General features: G+C 44.0%; 1 protein-coding gene across 1 annotated transcript in view; it reads left to right on the top strand.

Moving 5' to 3' along the window:
* LOC118375990 (5'-nucleotidase domain-containing protein 3-like) overlaps window positions 1–17423 on the top strand; it is a 49644-nt gene that overhangs the window by 14887 nt on the left and 17334 nt on the right. The gene's annotated exons all lie outside the window — the stretch shown is intronic.

Genomic DNA, 17423 nt, shown 5'->3' with positions numbered 1-17423 from the left:
CATGGTTGGAGAGCCCATGGGTAGCTGCAGGAACATGGTTGGAGAGCCCATGGCATACATAGCACTGGGTAGCTGCAGGAACATGGTTGGAGAGCCCATGGCATACAGAGCACTGGGTAGCTGCAGGAACATGGTTGGAGAGCCCATGGCATACAGAGCACTGGGTAGCTGCAGGAACATGGTTGGAGAGCCCATGGCATACAGAGCACTGGGTAGCTGCAGGAACATGGTTGGAGAGCCCATGGCATACAGAGCACTGGGTAGCTGCAGGAACATGGTTGGAGAGCCCATGGCATACAGAGCACTGGGTAGCTGCAGGAACATGGTTGGAGAGCCCATGGCATACAGAGCACTGGGTAACTGCAGGAACATGGTTGGAGAGCCCATGGCATACAGAGCACTGGGTAACTGCAGGAACATGGTTGGAGAGCCCATGGCATACAGAGCACTGGGTAACTGCAGGAACATGGTTGGAGAGCCCATGGCGTACAGAGTTTTGGCGGAATATCACCTGTCGCACAGTGAGAGGCTGCCTGCTCCTCAAACAATAGTTAAATCGTGAAGAAATGTGTTCTTATAAGCCCAGACATTTCTTTACGCAATCCCGTGTGAAAGCAGCAGAGTTTTTTTTTTGGTTGTCACTAAATAGAGGAGGATCCCAGCTGCGACTATATTTATTTGTCAGCTGCTCCACTATAAAACTGGAGTAACCTACCCAGCATGATTTAAAAAATGGAACTGCAGGAAAGCAACCTCCATTCGCATTTTTAAAAAGTATCACTTTTTACATTCAACACAGCCTCTTCATATGTCCACTCGCTCCAGGAATGGGAAAGTTCAATTATATTATTCTATACTATAATGTGTATAGAATAATAGACAGACAAGCTTATCTTTTGTCTGCTAAATGAACTCGCCTACAGCCTATGGCAAGGTGCATGGCCAGATCACATCCAATAGGCTGACTCATATTCGCTTCTTCTGAAATACGTTTTCTTCGTATCATAATCATAATAACACCCCCCCTCCCCTGGGCCAAAATTTGTTGGGTCATGGACTCTACAAGGTGTCGAAAGCGTTCCACAGGGATGCTGGGCCATGTTGACTCCAATGCTTCCCACAGTTGTCAAATTGGGTGGATGTCCTTTGAACCATTATTCATACACACAGGAAACTGATGTGTGAGAAACCCCTGCAGCGTCTTGATACAAATGGGTGTGTGCCTGGCACATACTACCATACCCTGTTCAAAGGCACTTCAATATTTAGTCTTGCCCCATTCAACCTCTGAAATGGCACACATACACCTTCCATCTCTCAATTGTCTCAAGGCTTAATCCTTCTTTTAACCTGTCTCCTCCACCTCATCTACACTGATTGAAGTAGATTTAACAAGGGGACATCAATAAAGGATCATAGCTTTCACCTGGATTCACCTGGTCCGTCTATGTCATGGAAAGAGCAGGTAATGACAGTGTTTTGGCAGCAGCCACTCAATGTTAGTGATGGCTGTTTAACAGTCTGATGGCCTTGAGATAGAAGCTGTTTTTCAGTCTCTCGGTCCCATGTGGACGTTCCAAAGGGGAACATCAGTGGCTTGTATGTGTGGAGACCTGCAGATGCTAAACATGAAAGCCTGGAGATACCTTTTTTTTTTTTTTAACAACAACATTAGTGGTCAGTTATCGTGAGATCGGCAGTCATTTGCTTGACAAAATGTCCTGACCACCACTGCCCTATAATCATGATTGGCCTATATTTATCTGGCCATGTTCATCGTTACTCATTGTCACTTTATTCTTAAGTTCTGCACACAATGCATGTGTATAGTATAGCCTTCATTGTAGCGGCTAACGTGCCAAATCAATATCCCCGAGCTGACAAGGTACAACTCGGTCGTTCTGCCCCTGAACAGGCAGTTAACCCACTGTTCCTAGGCCGTCATTGAAAATAAGAATTTGTTCTTAACTGACTTGCCTAGTTGAATAAAGGTAAAATAAAAAAAATATTTAAAAAATACAGTCTAATATTATTGTCATACAGTGTATTCAGAAAGTATTCAGACCATTTACTCAGTACTTTGTTGACTCACCTTTTGGCAGGGACTACAGCCTCGAGTCCTCTTGGGTATGACGCTACAAGCTTGGCACACCTGTATTTGGGAAGTTTCTCCCATTCTTCTCTGCAGATCCTCTCAAGCTCTGTCAGGTTGGATGGGGAGAGATGCTGCACAGCTATTTTCAGGTCTCTCTAGAGATGTTCGATTGGGTTCAAGTCCGGGTTCTGTCTTGGCCACTCAAGGACATTCAGAGACTTGTCCCGAAGCCACTCCTGCATTGTCTTGGCTGTGGGCTTAGGGTCATTGTCCTGTTGGAAGGTGATCCTTCACTCCAGTCTGATGTCCTGAGCACTCTGGAGCAGGTTTTCATCAAGTTCTCTCTGTACTTAGCTCAGTTCATCTTTCCCTCGATCCTGACTAGTCTCCCAATCCCTGCCACTGACAAACATCCTCACAGCATGATGCTGCCATGTTTCCACATGGCATTCAGTCTAAAAAGTTCAATCTTGGTTTCATCAGACCAGAAACTCTTGTTTCTCATGGTCTGAGAGTCCTTTAGGTACCTTTTGGCAAACTCCAAGCGGGCTGTCATGTGCCTTTTTACTGAGGAGTGGCTTCCATCTTGGCCACTACCATTGGTGGAGCGCTGCAGAGATGGTTGTCCTTCTGGAAGGTTCTCCCATCTCCACAGAGAAACTCTGGAGCTATGTCAGAGTGGTTCTTGGTCACCTCTCTGACCGAGGCCCTTCTCCCCCGATTGTTCAGTTTGGCCGGACGGCCATCTCTAGGAAGAGTCTTGTTGGTTCCAAACTTCTTCCATTTAAGAATGATGGAGGGTGTTCTTGGGGATCTTTAACACTGCAGAAATCTTTTGGAACCCTTCCCCAGATCTGTGCCTCAACACAATCCTGTCTTGGAGCTCTTACGGACAATTCCTTCGACCTCCAGGCTTGTTTTTTTTCTCAGACATGCATTGTCAACTGTGGCACCTTATATACAGTTGAAGACAGAAGTTTACATACACTTAGGTTGGAGTCATTAAAACTCATTTTTCAACCACTCCACAAATGTCTTGTTAACAAACTATAGTTTGGGCAAGTCGGTTAGAACATCTACTTTGTGCATGACACAAGTCATTTTTCCAACAATTGTTTACAGGCAGATTATTTTACTTATAATTCACTGTATCACAGTTCCAGTGGGTCAGAAGTTTACATACACTAAGTTAAACAGCTTGGAAAATTCCAGTAAATGATGTCATGGCTTTATAAGCTTTTGATAGGCTAATTGACATAATTTGAGTCAATTGGAGGTGTACCTGTGGATGTATTTCAAGGCCTACCTTCAAACTCAGTGCCTCTTTGCTTGACATCATGGGAAAATCAAAAGAAAAAAAATTGTAGACCTCCACAAGTCTGGTTCATCCTTGGGAGCAATTTCCAAATGCCTGAAGGTACCACGTCTGTACAAACAATAGTACGCAAGTATAAACACCATGGAACCACGCAGCATGCTCTGTCTCCCAGAGATGAATGTACTTTGGTGCGAAAAGTGCAAATCAACCCCAGAACAACAGCAATGGACCTTGTGAAGATGCTGGAGGAAACAGGTACAAAAGTATCTATATCCACAGCAAAACGAGTCCTATATCGACATAACCTGAAAGGCCGCTCAGCAAGGAAGAAGCCACTGCTCCAAAACCGCCATAACAAAAGCTGCACATGCGGACAAAGATCGTACTTTTTGGAGAAAAGGACTCTGGTCTGATGAAACAAAAATAGAACTGTTTGGCCATAATGACCATCGTTATGTTTGGAGGACAAAAGGGGAGGCTTGCAAGCCAAAGAACACCATCCCATCCATGAAGTACGCGGGTGGCAGCATCATGTTGCGGAGGTGCTTTACTGCAGGAGGGACTGGTGCACTCCACAAAATAAATGAGAGGGGAAATTATGGGGATATATTGAAGCAACATCTCAAGACATCAGTCAGGAAGTTAAAGCTTGTTCGCAAATGCGTCTTCCAAATGGACAATGACCCCAAGCATACTTCCAAAGTTGTGGCAAAATGGCTTAAGGATAACAAAGTCAAGGTATTGGAGTGGCAATCACAAAGCCCTGACCTCAATCCTATAGAATACCCAAAATGTTTAACCCAAGTTAAATAATTTAAAGGCAATGCTACCAAATACTAATTGAGTGTATGTAAACTTCTGACCCACTGGGAATGTGATGAAATAAATAAAAGCTGAAATAAATCCTTCTCTCTACTATTATTCTGACATTTCACATTCTTAAAATGAAGTGGTGATCCTAACTGACCTAAGACAGGGAATTTTTACTCGGATTAAATGTCAGGAATTGTGACAAACGGAGTTGAAATGTATTTGGCTAAGGTGTATGTAAACTTCCGACTTCAACTGTAGACAACCTTTTGGTAGGCCGTCATTGTAAATAAGAATTTGTTCTTAACTGACTTGCCTAGTTAAATAAAGGTTAAATAAATAAAAAAAACAGACCCTTTGCTCTGTTCACAGCTATATGGTTATATAGGAGTGGACTGGAACCAAAGTGAACCCAGGAGCAGCTTGTTGATTGGCCACGCCAACACTCCATCACCAGCCATCATGCATTAGTATCTTATAATAAACAGAGACAACATGGTTCCTAAAGTCTGTAATCATAGTTGTTTGTATTTGATATTAAGTTGGATGAAATGCATCATTTCACAAGTGGTTCTTTGCAATATCACAGTCATTTCATCAATTGATTCAATATCACAGTCATTTCATCAATTGATTCAATATCACAGTCATTTCATCAATTGATTCAATATCACAGTCATTTCATCAATTGATTCAATATCACAGTCATTTCATCAATTGATTCAATATCACAGTCATTTCATCAATTGATTCTCCAGTGACTAATTCAAAATATATATTTCATCCGTATTTTATGAGCTCAGTAGACCGGCTACTGCCTTTTTAACTCTCATCACTGTAGGCGTTTACATTTCATTTTGTATTTCATCTCATTAACACAAAGATCTTCTGCAATAACTTGATATGTTGAGTCAGTCCTTGCAATCAGTTCCATCCTGAATAACGGTTATGTTCTCCAGCCTCCCAGCAGCAAACTGCCATCGACATTCATCCATCAATTAAGAACTGTGGCTTTCAGCTTCAGTTGTGCTGCCTGTAGGCCTATTAATGCTCATTTCATGTATTTGTCTTTATTCTAATACTTTTTGTTCATTGTTACAGGTGTGGAGCTTCAGTTTCTAATAACCAGGGTTACATCTTACCTGAACTAATTCGGGGAAATGCTTCTCTATGCAAGCTAACATCCTACCCAACTAACAACGGTTGGTCCCATAGTCATCACCTTCAATTTTCAAATTAAGGCTGCCCAGTCATTTTTAAAATGTTTTTCATTTTTTGTTTCACCTTTATTTAACCAGGTAGGCCAGTTGATTACAAGTTCTCATTTACAAATGTGACATGGCCAAAGTAAAGCAAAGCAGTTCGACACATACATCAACACATAGTTAGTTACACATGGAGTAAAACAAACATACAGTCAATAATACAGTAGAAAAACTCTATATACAGCATGTGCAAATGAGGTAGGATAAGAGAAGTAAAGGCAATAAATAGGCCATGGTGGTTAAGTAATTACATTATAGCAATTAAACACTGGACTGGTCGAATGTGCAGAAGATGAATGTGCAAGGAGAGATACTTGGGTGCAAAGGAGCAAGATAAATAAATACAGTATGGGGATGAGGTAGTTGGATGGGCTGTTTACAGATGGGCTATGTACAGGTGCAGTGATCTGTGAGCTGCTCTGACAGCTGGTGCTTAAAGCTAGTGAGGGAGATAAGTGCAATGGGTTCCACCATGTTCAGTCCTTTACTCATTTCATGTATTAATGCTCATTTCACTGCTAGCGTGCAAGGTTCATCTGGCAACTGCACGTCCGAGCTTTTCATTTACACTTTTACTCAAGTGCCTTTTCATGTTACAACAGTGCTTATAGTAGTATAATAGATAATAATAATAAATAGTAGATAATCTCAAGATGCTTTAATTAAACCTTTTCTTTAAGATGTCATTAGGTGTTATAGACAGTTGGCCCTCTGAGGTTTTTACTATGTCTGCTTTCTTATCCGTCTACTTATGGAAGATCTTCAGACTCAACCTTTCTGCAGTTTGTTGCCCTTTTACAACACGGGTAAACGGTAACTCTATCGAGGGCCTCATCTCAGGAATATCAACGGCATGTCGCACACTAGGCGAAAACACTCTCTCAGGCAACACTTCTCGTTGCTTTGTCACGTGCCATCTTTGCCTTTCATATTCAGTCAGCACGACTCTTCTTCATCGCAACACTTTTATTCTCAGTGCTAAAGCCACCTGCTACTTCCTGTTCTACAGCATCTCGTAGCCCTCAGGTGGTTTCCCTCGGCGTTGACCTCTTTTTTTGACTGGTTTTCCCTGGTTTCCTTCTAATGGCAAGTTCGCAACTTCTGTCGCTTTTATTTCCTTCATGTGATTTAGGTTTTTCTGATCTGGTCACGTGAATCACTAGAGCCTCACTCTCAATCTTTTTAAATCAGGTTGCTGGGGTACTATCATAATAGCGAGCACTTACACTGAATCTAATTCTAACGCGTTATGCTAATATATATTCCTGCTTGACCTCTCTCTGCTCCCCGTCATTCTCCTTTCATCTCTCTACAACCCGCATCTGTTTTCACTCATCTCCTCTCAAGTTAAATAAAGGGGCAATATTTTACCTGGTCACTGGTCACTCGTTCAGAAGTGTAGTTGCAGCCACGCTAGGATATAATTCAATCTTCACCCTCATGCTCTGCCTACACCTTATATGTTAGGCCCAAATCTATCGTCCGTCCTCTCAGCAATGGTCCTTTATATCATAGCTTTCAAAAGTTACTTGAGTTGGCGAGTATCCATTTGAAACTCATTCATATAGTCATTTATTATTACACTTTCATCATCAAGGCACTCAGCAGGCCGCCTTTCGGTCAGACACTCTTTGGCACGTGTCCCCATCACTCTGTATGACTTAGTTCGACGCAAAGCCAATGTCTCATTATATCATACAAATTGCATTACAGAGGTTCTACATACAAGCGTACGTAGCACATCGTCTTGACACATGGTGTTCAGCCCATGTTTTAATGAAAATGACATATAATACTTTCCATCACAGTATAATCTCACTTTTGTTATATTTCTTTCGTGCGTCTATTTTACATGTAGACAGTCATTAAAAAACAATCTTTAGATCCAATTGCTGTTTCGTTGCGTCCCTTCTCCCTGGTAAGTAACTGATGTATTCTGGGGTGGGTTTCGATGCCAGCGGTCCTGCGTAGGGCTGCCTACCTACCTGGCTCCGAGCATCTTCCCTCTGTCGTTCTTGTTCACTCAGTTAAACATGTACTAGATTGAACTTTCCTAAAACTCTATTTCAATCAGGAAGGCTGGTTTGAACGCTCGTTTAACTTCATTCAGTAAGTATAACAGAATTCACTCTGTTTCATATTCTAACGGGCAATAGCGGGAATGAATACTAACGTATCAAATCAAATCAAATCTAATCTAATTTTATTTGTCACATACACATGGTTAGCAGATGTTAATGCGAGTGTAGCGAAATGCTTGTGCTTCTAGTTCCGACAATGCAGTGATAACCAACAAGTAATCTAACTAACAATTCCAAAACTACTACCTTATAGACACAAGTGTAAGGGGATAAAGAATATGTACATAAGGATATATGAATGAGTGATGGTACAGATCAGCATACAGTAGATGGTATCGAGTACAGTATATACATATGAGATGAGTATGTAAACAAAGTGGCATAGTTAAAGTGGCTAGTGATACATGTATTACATCATAGCGTCTTTCCTATTAGCCATTCAGACAAAATCTGAAACAATTGTAGACGTCTATGTCTATGACATCACAGTAGAGTACAGTACAGTCCCCATCCTATATCTCAGATACTGTATCTCCCTATGAGCCAGGATGCAGACTGAGATTCTCTGACAGGGCTACTGTTGACCATTCCAGTGATTTGTCTGCCATTGTAATCCTTGGGCGAGCCGCCTAAGCATTTTTTTCATAAGTTTGGACACCTACTCATTCAAGGGTTTTTCTTTATTTTTGACTATTTTCTACATTGTAGAATAATAGTGAAGACAACATAACAGTCAGTGGAAGGGAGGACAGTAGCAGGAGACACTATGAGATGAACATAACAGGAGACACTATGAGCTGAACATAACAGGAGACACTATGAGCTGAACATAACAGGAGACACTATGAGCTGAACATAACAGGAGACACTATGAGCTGAACATAACAGGAGACACTATGAGATGAACATAACAGGAGACACTATGAGCTGAACATAACAGGAGACACTATGAGATGAACATAACAGGAGACACTATGAGCTGAACATAACAGGAGACACTATGAGCTGAACATAACAGGAGACACTATGAGCTGAACATAACAGGAGACACTATGAGATGAACATAACAGGAGACACTATGAGCTGAACATAACAGGAGACACTATGAGCTGAACATAACAGGAGACACTATGAGCTGAACATAACAGGAGACACTATGAGCTGAACATAACAGGAGACACTATGAGATGAACATAACAGGAGACACTATGAGCTGAACATAACAGGAGACACTATGAGCTGAACATAACAGGAGACACTATGAGCTGAACATAACAGGAGACACTATGAGATGAACATAACAGGAGACACTATGAGATGAACATAACAGGAGACACTATGAGATGAACATAACAGGAGACACTATGAGCTGAACATAACAGGAGACACTATGAGATGAACATAACAGGAGACACTATGAGCTGAACATAACAGTCAGTAGAAGAGAGGACAGTAACAGGAGACACTATGAGCTGAACATAACAGTCAGTAGAAGAGAGGACAGTAACAGGAGACACTATGAGCTGAACATAACAGGAGACACTATGAGCTGAACATAACAGGAGACACTATGAGCTGAACATAACAGGAGACACTATGAGCTGAACATAACAGGAGACACTATGAGCTGAACATAACAGGAGACACTATGAGCTGAACATAACAGGAGACACTATGAGCTGAACATAACAGGAGACACTATGAGCTGAACATAACAGGAGACACTATGAGCTGAACATAACAGGAGACACTATGAGCTGAACATAACAGTCAGTGGAAGAGAGGACAGTAACAGGAGACACTATGAGCTGAACATAACAGGAGACACTATGAGCTGAACATAACAGGAGACACTATGAGATGAACATAACAGGAGACACTATGAGATGAACATAACAGGAGACACTATGAGCTGAACATAACAGGAGACACTATGAGATGAACATAACAGGAGACACTATGAGATGAACATAACAGGAGACACTATGAGCTGAACATAACAGGAGACACTATGAGATGAACATAACAGGAGACACTATGAGATGAACATAACAGGAGACACTATGAGCTGAACATAACAGGAGACACTATGAGATGAACATAACAGGAGACACTATGAGCTGAACATAACAGTCAGTAGAAGAGAGGACAGTAACAGGAGACACTATGAGATGAACATAACAGGAGACACTATGAGCTGAACATAACAGGAGACACTATGAGCTGAACATAACAGGAGACACTATGAGCTGAACATAACAGGAGACACTATGAGCTGAACATAACAGGAGACACTATGAGCTGAACATAACAGGAGACACTATGAGCTGAACATAACAGGAGACACTATGAGATGAACATAACAGGAGACACTATGAGATGAACATAACAGGAGACACTATGAGATGAACATAACAGGAGACACTATGAGCTGAACATAACAGGAGACACTATGAGCTGAACATAACAGGAGACACTATGAGATGAACATAACAGGAGACACTATGAGATGAACATAACAGGAGACACTATGAGCTGAACATAACAGGAGACACTATGAGCTGAACATAACAGGAGACACTATGAGCTGAACATAACAGGAGACACTATGAGCTGAACATAACAGGAGACACTATGAGATGAACATAACAGGAGACACTATGAGCTGAACATAACAGGAGACACTATGAGCTGAACATAACAGGAGACACTATGAGCTGAACATAACAGGAGACACTATGAGCTGAACATAACAGGAGACACTATGAGCTGAACATAACAGGAGACACTATGAGCTGAACATAACAGGAGACACTATGAGCTGAACATAACAGGAGACACTATGAGCTGAACATAACAGTCAGTGGAAGAGAGGACAGTAACAGGAGACACTATGAGCTGAACATAACAGTCAGTAGAAGAGAGGACAGTAACAGGAGACACTATGAGCTGAACATAACAGGAGACACTATGAGCTGAACATAACAGTCAGTGGAAGAGAGGACAGTAACAGGAGACACTATGAGCTGAACATAACAGTCAGTGGAAGGGAGGACAGTAACAGGAGACACTATGAGCTGAACATAACAGTCAGTAGAAGAGGACAGTAACAGGAGACACTATGAGCTGAACATAACAGTCAGTAGAAGAGGACAGTAACAGGAGACACTATGAGCTGAACATAACAGTCAGTAGAAGAGGACAGTAACAGGAGACACTATGAGCTGAACATAACAGTCAGTGGAAGAGAGGACAGTAACAGGAGACACTATGAGCTGAACATAACAGGAGACACTATGAGATGAACATAACAGGAGACACTATGAGCTGAACATAACAGACGACAGAAGGAAGGAAAGTAGCAGGAGACACTATGAGCTGAACATAACAGGAGACACTATGAGATGAACATAACAGGAGACACTATGAGATGAACATAACAGGAGACACTATGAGCTGAACATAACAGGAGACACTATGAGCTGAACATAACAGGAGACACTATGAGATGAACATAACAGGAGACACTATGAGCTGAACATAACAGGAGACACTATGAGCTGAACATAACAGGAGACACTATGAGCTGAACATAACAGTCAGTAGAAGAGAGGACAGTAGCAGGAGACACTATGAGATGAACATAACAGGAGACACTATGAGCTGAACATAACAGGAGACACTATGAGCTGAACATAACAGTCAGTAGAAGAGAGGACAGTAGCAGGAGACACTATGAGCTGAACATAACAGTCAGTAGAAGAGAGGACAGTAGCAGGAGACACTATGAGCTGAACATAACAGGAGACACTATGAGCTGAACATAACAGGAGACACTATGAGCTGAACATAACAGGAGACACTATGAGCTGAACATAACAGGAGACACTATGAGCTGAACATAACAGTCAGTAGAAGAGAGGACAGTAACAGGAGACACTATGAGCTGAACATAACAGGAGACACTATGAGCTGAACATAACAGGAGACACTATGAGCTGAACATAACAGGAGACACTATGAGATGAACATAACAGGAGACACTATGAGCTGAACATAACAGGAGACACTATGAGATGAACATAACAGGAGACACTATGAGCTGAACATAACAGGAGACACTATGAGCTGAACATAACAGGAGACACTATGAGCTGAACATAACAGGAGACACTATGAGCTGAACATAACAGGAGACACTATGAGATGAACATAACAGGAGACACTATGAGCTGAACATAACAGGAGACACTATGAGCTGAACATAACAGTCAGTGGAAGGGAGGACAGTAGCAGGAGACACTATGAGATGAACATAACAGGAGACACTATGAGATGAACATAACAGGAGACACTATGAGATGAACATAACAGGAGACACTATGAGCTGAACATAACAGGAGACACTATGAGCTGAACATAACAGGAGACACTATGAGATGAACATAACAGGAGACACTATGAGCTGAACATAACAGGAGACACTATGAGCTGAACATAACAGGAGACACTATGAGCTGAACATAACAGTCAGTGGAAGGGAGGACAGTAACAGGAGACACTATGAGCTGAACATAACAGGAGACACTATGAGCTGAACATAACAGGAGACACTATGAGATGAACATAACAGGAGACACTATGAGCTGAACATAACAGGAGACACTATGAGCTGAACATAACAGGAGACACTATGAGCTGAACATAACAGGAGACACTATGAGCTGAACATAACAGGAGACACTATGAGCTGAACATAACAGGAGACACTATGAGCTGAACATAACAGGAGACACTATGAGCTGAACATAACAGGAGACACTATGAGATGAACATAACAGGAGACACTATGAGCTGAACATAACAGGAGACACTATGAGCTGAACATAACAGGAGACACTATGAGCTGAACATAACAGGAGACACTATGAGCTGAACATAACAGTCAGTAGAAGAGAGGACAGTAACAGGAGACACTATGAGCTGAACATAACAGGAGACACTATGAGCTGAACATAACAGGAGACACTATGAGCTGAACATAACAGGAGACACTATGAGATGAACATAACAGGAGACACTATGAGCTGAACATAACAGGAGACACTATGAGCTGAACATAACAGGAGACACTATGAGCTGAACATAACAGGAGACACTATGAGCTGAACATAACAGGAGACACTATGAGCTGAACATAACAGGAGACACTATGAGCTGAACATAACAGGAGACACTATGAGCTGAACATAACAGGAGACACTATGAGCTGAACATAACAGTCAGTAGAAGAGAGGACAGTAACAGGAGACACTATGAGCTGAACATAACAGTCAGTAGAAGAGAGGACAGTAACAGGAGACACTATGAGCTGAACATAACAGGAGACACTATGAGCTGAACATAACAGTCAGTAGAAGAGAGGACAGTAACAGGAGACACTATGAGCTGAACATAACAGGAGACACTATGAGCTGAACATAACAGGAGACACTATGAGCTGAACATAACAGGAGACACTATGAGCTGAACATAACAGGAGACACTATGAGCTGAACATAACAGGAGACACTATGAGCTGAACATAACAGGAGACACTATGAGCTGAACATAACAGGAGACACTATGAGATGAACATAACAGGAGACACTATGAGCTGAACATAACAGGAGACACTATGAGCTGAACATAACAGTCAGTAGAAGAGAGGACAGTAGCAGGAGACACTATGAGCTGAACATAACAGTCAGTAGAAGAGAGGACAGTAGCAGGAGACACTATGAGCTGAACATAACAGGAGACACTATGAGCTGAACATAACAGGAGACACTATGAGATGAACATAACAGGAGACACTATGAGCAGAACATAACAGGAGACACTATGAGATGAACATAACAGTCAGTGGAAGAGAGGACAGTAACAGGAGACACTATGAGATGAACATAGCAGGAGACACTATGAGATGAACATAACAGGAGACACTATGAGCTGAACATAACAGTCAGTAGAAGAGAGGACAGTAGCAGGAGACACTATGAGATGAACATAACAGGAGACACTATGAGCTGAACATAACAGGAGACACTATGAGCTGAACATAACAGGAGACACTATGAGCTGAACATAACAGTCAGTGGAAGGGAGGACAGTAACAGGAGACACTATGAGCTGAACATAACAGGAGACACTATGAGCTGAACATAACAGGAGACACTATGAGCTGAACATAACAGGAGACACTATGAGCTGAACATAACAGGAGACACTATGAGCTGAACATAACAGGAGACACTATGAGCTGAACATAACAGTCAGTGGAAGGGAGGACAGTAACAGGAGACACTATGAGCTGAACATAACAGGAGACACTATGAGCTGAACATAACAGGAGACACTATGAGCTGAACATAACAGTCAGTGGAAGGGAGGACAGTAACAGGAGACACTATGAGCTGAACATAACAGGAGACACTATGAGCTGAACATAACAGTCAGTGGAAGAGAGGACAGTAACAGGAGACACTATGAGCTGAACATAACAGGAGACACTATGAGCTGAACATAACAGTCAGTGGAAGAGAGGACAGTAACAGGAGACACTATGAGCTGAACATAACAGTATGTCAGTGGAAGGGAGGACAGTAACAGGAGACACTATGAGCTGAACATAACAGTCAGTGGTAGAGAGGACAGTAACAGGCGAGTTTGGCATTAAAATGACCACAGGAAGTTGGCAAGACGGCACAAAACTGATCTGGGACCAGAGTTTGTTTTTCTATTCGGCTTTCCCAGATCTGTTTGTCGTGTTTTGCCAATAGGAGTTGGCAAGAACGTAAATAGCCAACTCCTATGGTCGTTGTCACTCAAAACTCCTATGGTCGTTGTCACTCAAAACTCCTATGGTCTGACAACACAACAATCATAGGATCATAGGATTGATGATGTCACAAACAGCTCCTATGGTCATTGGCATGCCAATGAATGCCATGAATGCCATGAATGCCAATGAATGCCAATGAATGCCATGAATGCTTTTGAAAATGATTCCACAAGGCCCATTTCACATGATATGCCTAAATAATTAATAACTACTAGGCTAATAAATCAACTTTTATTTTTTTTGATAGGTTAATTAAATTATCATGTTATTTCAAGTTTTCCCTTTGGAGCGAAATAGGCAGTAATTATATTGTTTTACCATTGCAACATTTGGTGTGCAGTCACATTCACTGTGGTTGTCTGAAGCATTCTGTGGAGTTCACAGCTTGTCTCATCACGATTGGTATTCCCTGTAATTTGCAACACTGTCAATAAACGTCATCTCTGTCTTTCCTTTGCGGTACCTGGAGCTGTCGTGATTACCAGATGAGCAAAACTTTTTACGAGTTGATTCGACTCCTGGCTCAGTTTGTCAGCTGTGTCATCTTAAAACCCACGTTGAGAGTTTGTTGTTGTTGTCCTAAAACATGTTTTAACGTGATTCCTTGGACGTTTTCTATGATGCTTTGTGGATACGGCCCCAGGTCGTGTTTGTGCAGTACAACCAAATCCTTTGGTCGTTGGCAGGCCTAACTAGCACTGGCATAAGACTGCACTCACTGGCACATAAAAGACCACTCTGCTCCAGATGCATATTCATCAAATCATATTCACTGAAGACTGTTATATTATGTAATTCTGTTGGACTTGGCAAAGCACAGGCCATGTCTTTGTGTGTAACCTTGACAACCCCCCCTCATGTGATTCAACACTTGCCATATTTTTCCAAATAGAGGTTCTATTTATACTGTCAGTGTCTGTCTGTTAAAGTTAACAAATTATTTTCTAATAGTGGTGAGAAAATCATTGGAGAAAAATGAGTTAAAGTAGTGTTTATTTTTTTAAATATTTTTTTTAAGTATTCAGCCTTTTCAAGATCTTCCTCTGAGAATTGGTATATAAGTGGACTTTTTGCAAAGCCTATGTTCAAAGAACGAAGATTTGACTGAGCGTTTTAATATCTGTGTCTTCAGTTTACATCTCCAATAAATGGTGATAAACCATAGATCCTTGTTTCTGTTCCTCTCCAAGCTTCAGTGATAACGTCTCATTTTCTCATGGGGCGGCAGGGTAGCCTAGTGGTTAGAGTGGAGGGGCGGCAGGGTAGCCTAGTGGTTAGAGTGGAGGGGCGGCAGGGTAGCCTAGTGGTTAGAGTGGAGGGGCGGCAGGGTAGCCTAGTGGTTAGAGTGGAGGGGCGGCAGGGTAGCCTAGTGGTTAGAGTGGAGGGGCGGCAGGGTAGCCTAGTGGTTAGAGTGGAGGGGCGGCAGGGTAGCCTGGTGGTTAGAGTGGAGGGGCGGCAGGGTAGCCTGGTGGTTAGAGTGGAGGGGCGGCAGGGTAGCCTGGTGGTTAGAGTGGAGGGGCGGCAGGGTAGCCTAGTGGTTAGAGTGGAGGGGCGGCAGGGTAGCCTGGTGGTTAGAGTGGAGGGGCGGCAGGGTAGCCTAGTGGTTAGAGTGGAGGGCGGCAGGGTAGCCTAGTGGTTAGAGTGGAGGGGCGGCAGGATAGCCTGGTGGTTAGAGTGGAGGGGCGGCAGGGTAGCCTAGTGGTTAGAGTGGAGGGGCGGCAGGGTAGCCTGGTGGTTAGAGTGGAGGGGCGGCAGGGTAGCCTAGTGGTTAGAGTGGAGGGGCGGCAGGGTAGCCTGGTGGTTAGAGTGGAGGGGCGGCAGGGTAGCCTAGTGGTTAGAGGGAGGGGCGGCAGGGTAGCCTAGTGGTTAGAGTGGAGGGGCGGCAGGGTAGCCTAGTGGTTAGAGTGGAGGGGCGGCAGGGTAGCCTGGTGGTTAGAGTGGAGGGGCGGCAGGGTAGCCTGGTGGTTAGAGTGGAGGGGCGGCAGGGTAGCCTGGTGGTTAGAGTGGAGGGGCGGCAGGGTAGCCTAGTGGTTAGAGTGGAGGGGCGGCAGGGTAGCCTAGTGGTTAGAGTGGAGGGGCGGCAGGGTAGCCTAGTGGTTAGAGTGGAGGGGCGGCAGGGTAGCCTAGTGGTTAGAGTGGAGGGGCGGCAGGGTAGCCTGGTGGTTAGAGTGGAGGGCGGCAGGGTAGCCTAGTGGTTAGAGTGGAGGGGCGGCGGGGTAGCCTGGTGGTTAGAGTGGAGGTGCGGCGGGGTAGCCTAGTGGTTAGAGTGGAGGGGCGGCAGGGTAGCCTGGTGGTTAGAGTGGAGGGGCGGCAGGGTAGCCTAGTGGTTAGAGTGGAGGGGCGGCAGGGTAGCCTGGTGGTTAGAGTGGAGGGGCGGCAGGGTAGCCTAGTGGTTAGAGTGGAGGGGCGGCAGGGTAGCCTAGTGGTTAGAGTGGAGGGGCGGCAGGGTAGCCTGGTGGTTAGAGTGGAGGGGCGGCAGGGTAGCCTAGTGGTTAGAGTGGAGGGGTGGCAGGGTAGCCTGGTGGTTAGAGTGGAGGGGCGGCAGGGTAGCCTAGTGGTTAGAGTGGAGGGGCGGCAGGGTAGCCTGGTGGTTAGAGTGGAGGGGCGGCGGGGTAGCCTAGTGGTTAGAGTGGAGGGGCGGCAGGGTAGCCTGGTGGTTAGAGTGGAGGGGCGGCAGGGTAGCCTGGTGGTTAGAGTGGAGGGGCGGCAGGGTAGCCTAGTGGTTAGAGTGGAGGGGCGGCAGGGTAGCCTAGTGGTTAGAGTGGAGGGGCGGCAGGGTAGCCTGGTGGTTAGAGTGGAGGGCGGCAGGATAGCCTAGTGGTTAGAGTGGAGGGGCGGCAGGGTAGCCTAGTGGTTAGAGTGGAGGGGCGGCAGGGTAGCCTAGTGGTTAGAGTGGAGGGGCGGCAGGGTAGCCTAGTGGTTAGAGTGGAGGGGCGGCAGGGTAGCCTGGTGGTTAGAGTGGAGGGCGGCA

Source organism: Oncorhynchus keta, chromosome 17 (genome assembly GCF_023373465.1).
Source record: "Oncorhynchus keta strain PuntledgeMale-10-30-2019 chromosome 17, Oket_V2, whole genome shotgun sequence".
NCBI classification, from domain to species: Eukaryota; Metazoa; Chordata; class Actinopteri; order Salmoniformes; family Salmonidae; genus Oncorhynchus; species Oncorhynchus keta.
Note: the sequence above shows the minus strand (reverse complement) of the source record. Positions and strands in the feature narration are given on the sequence as shown.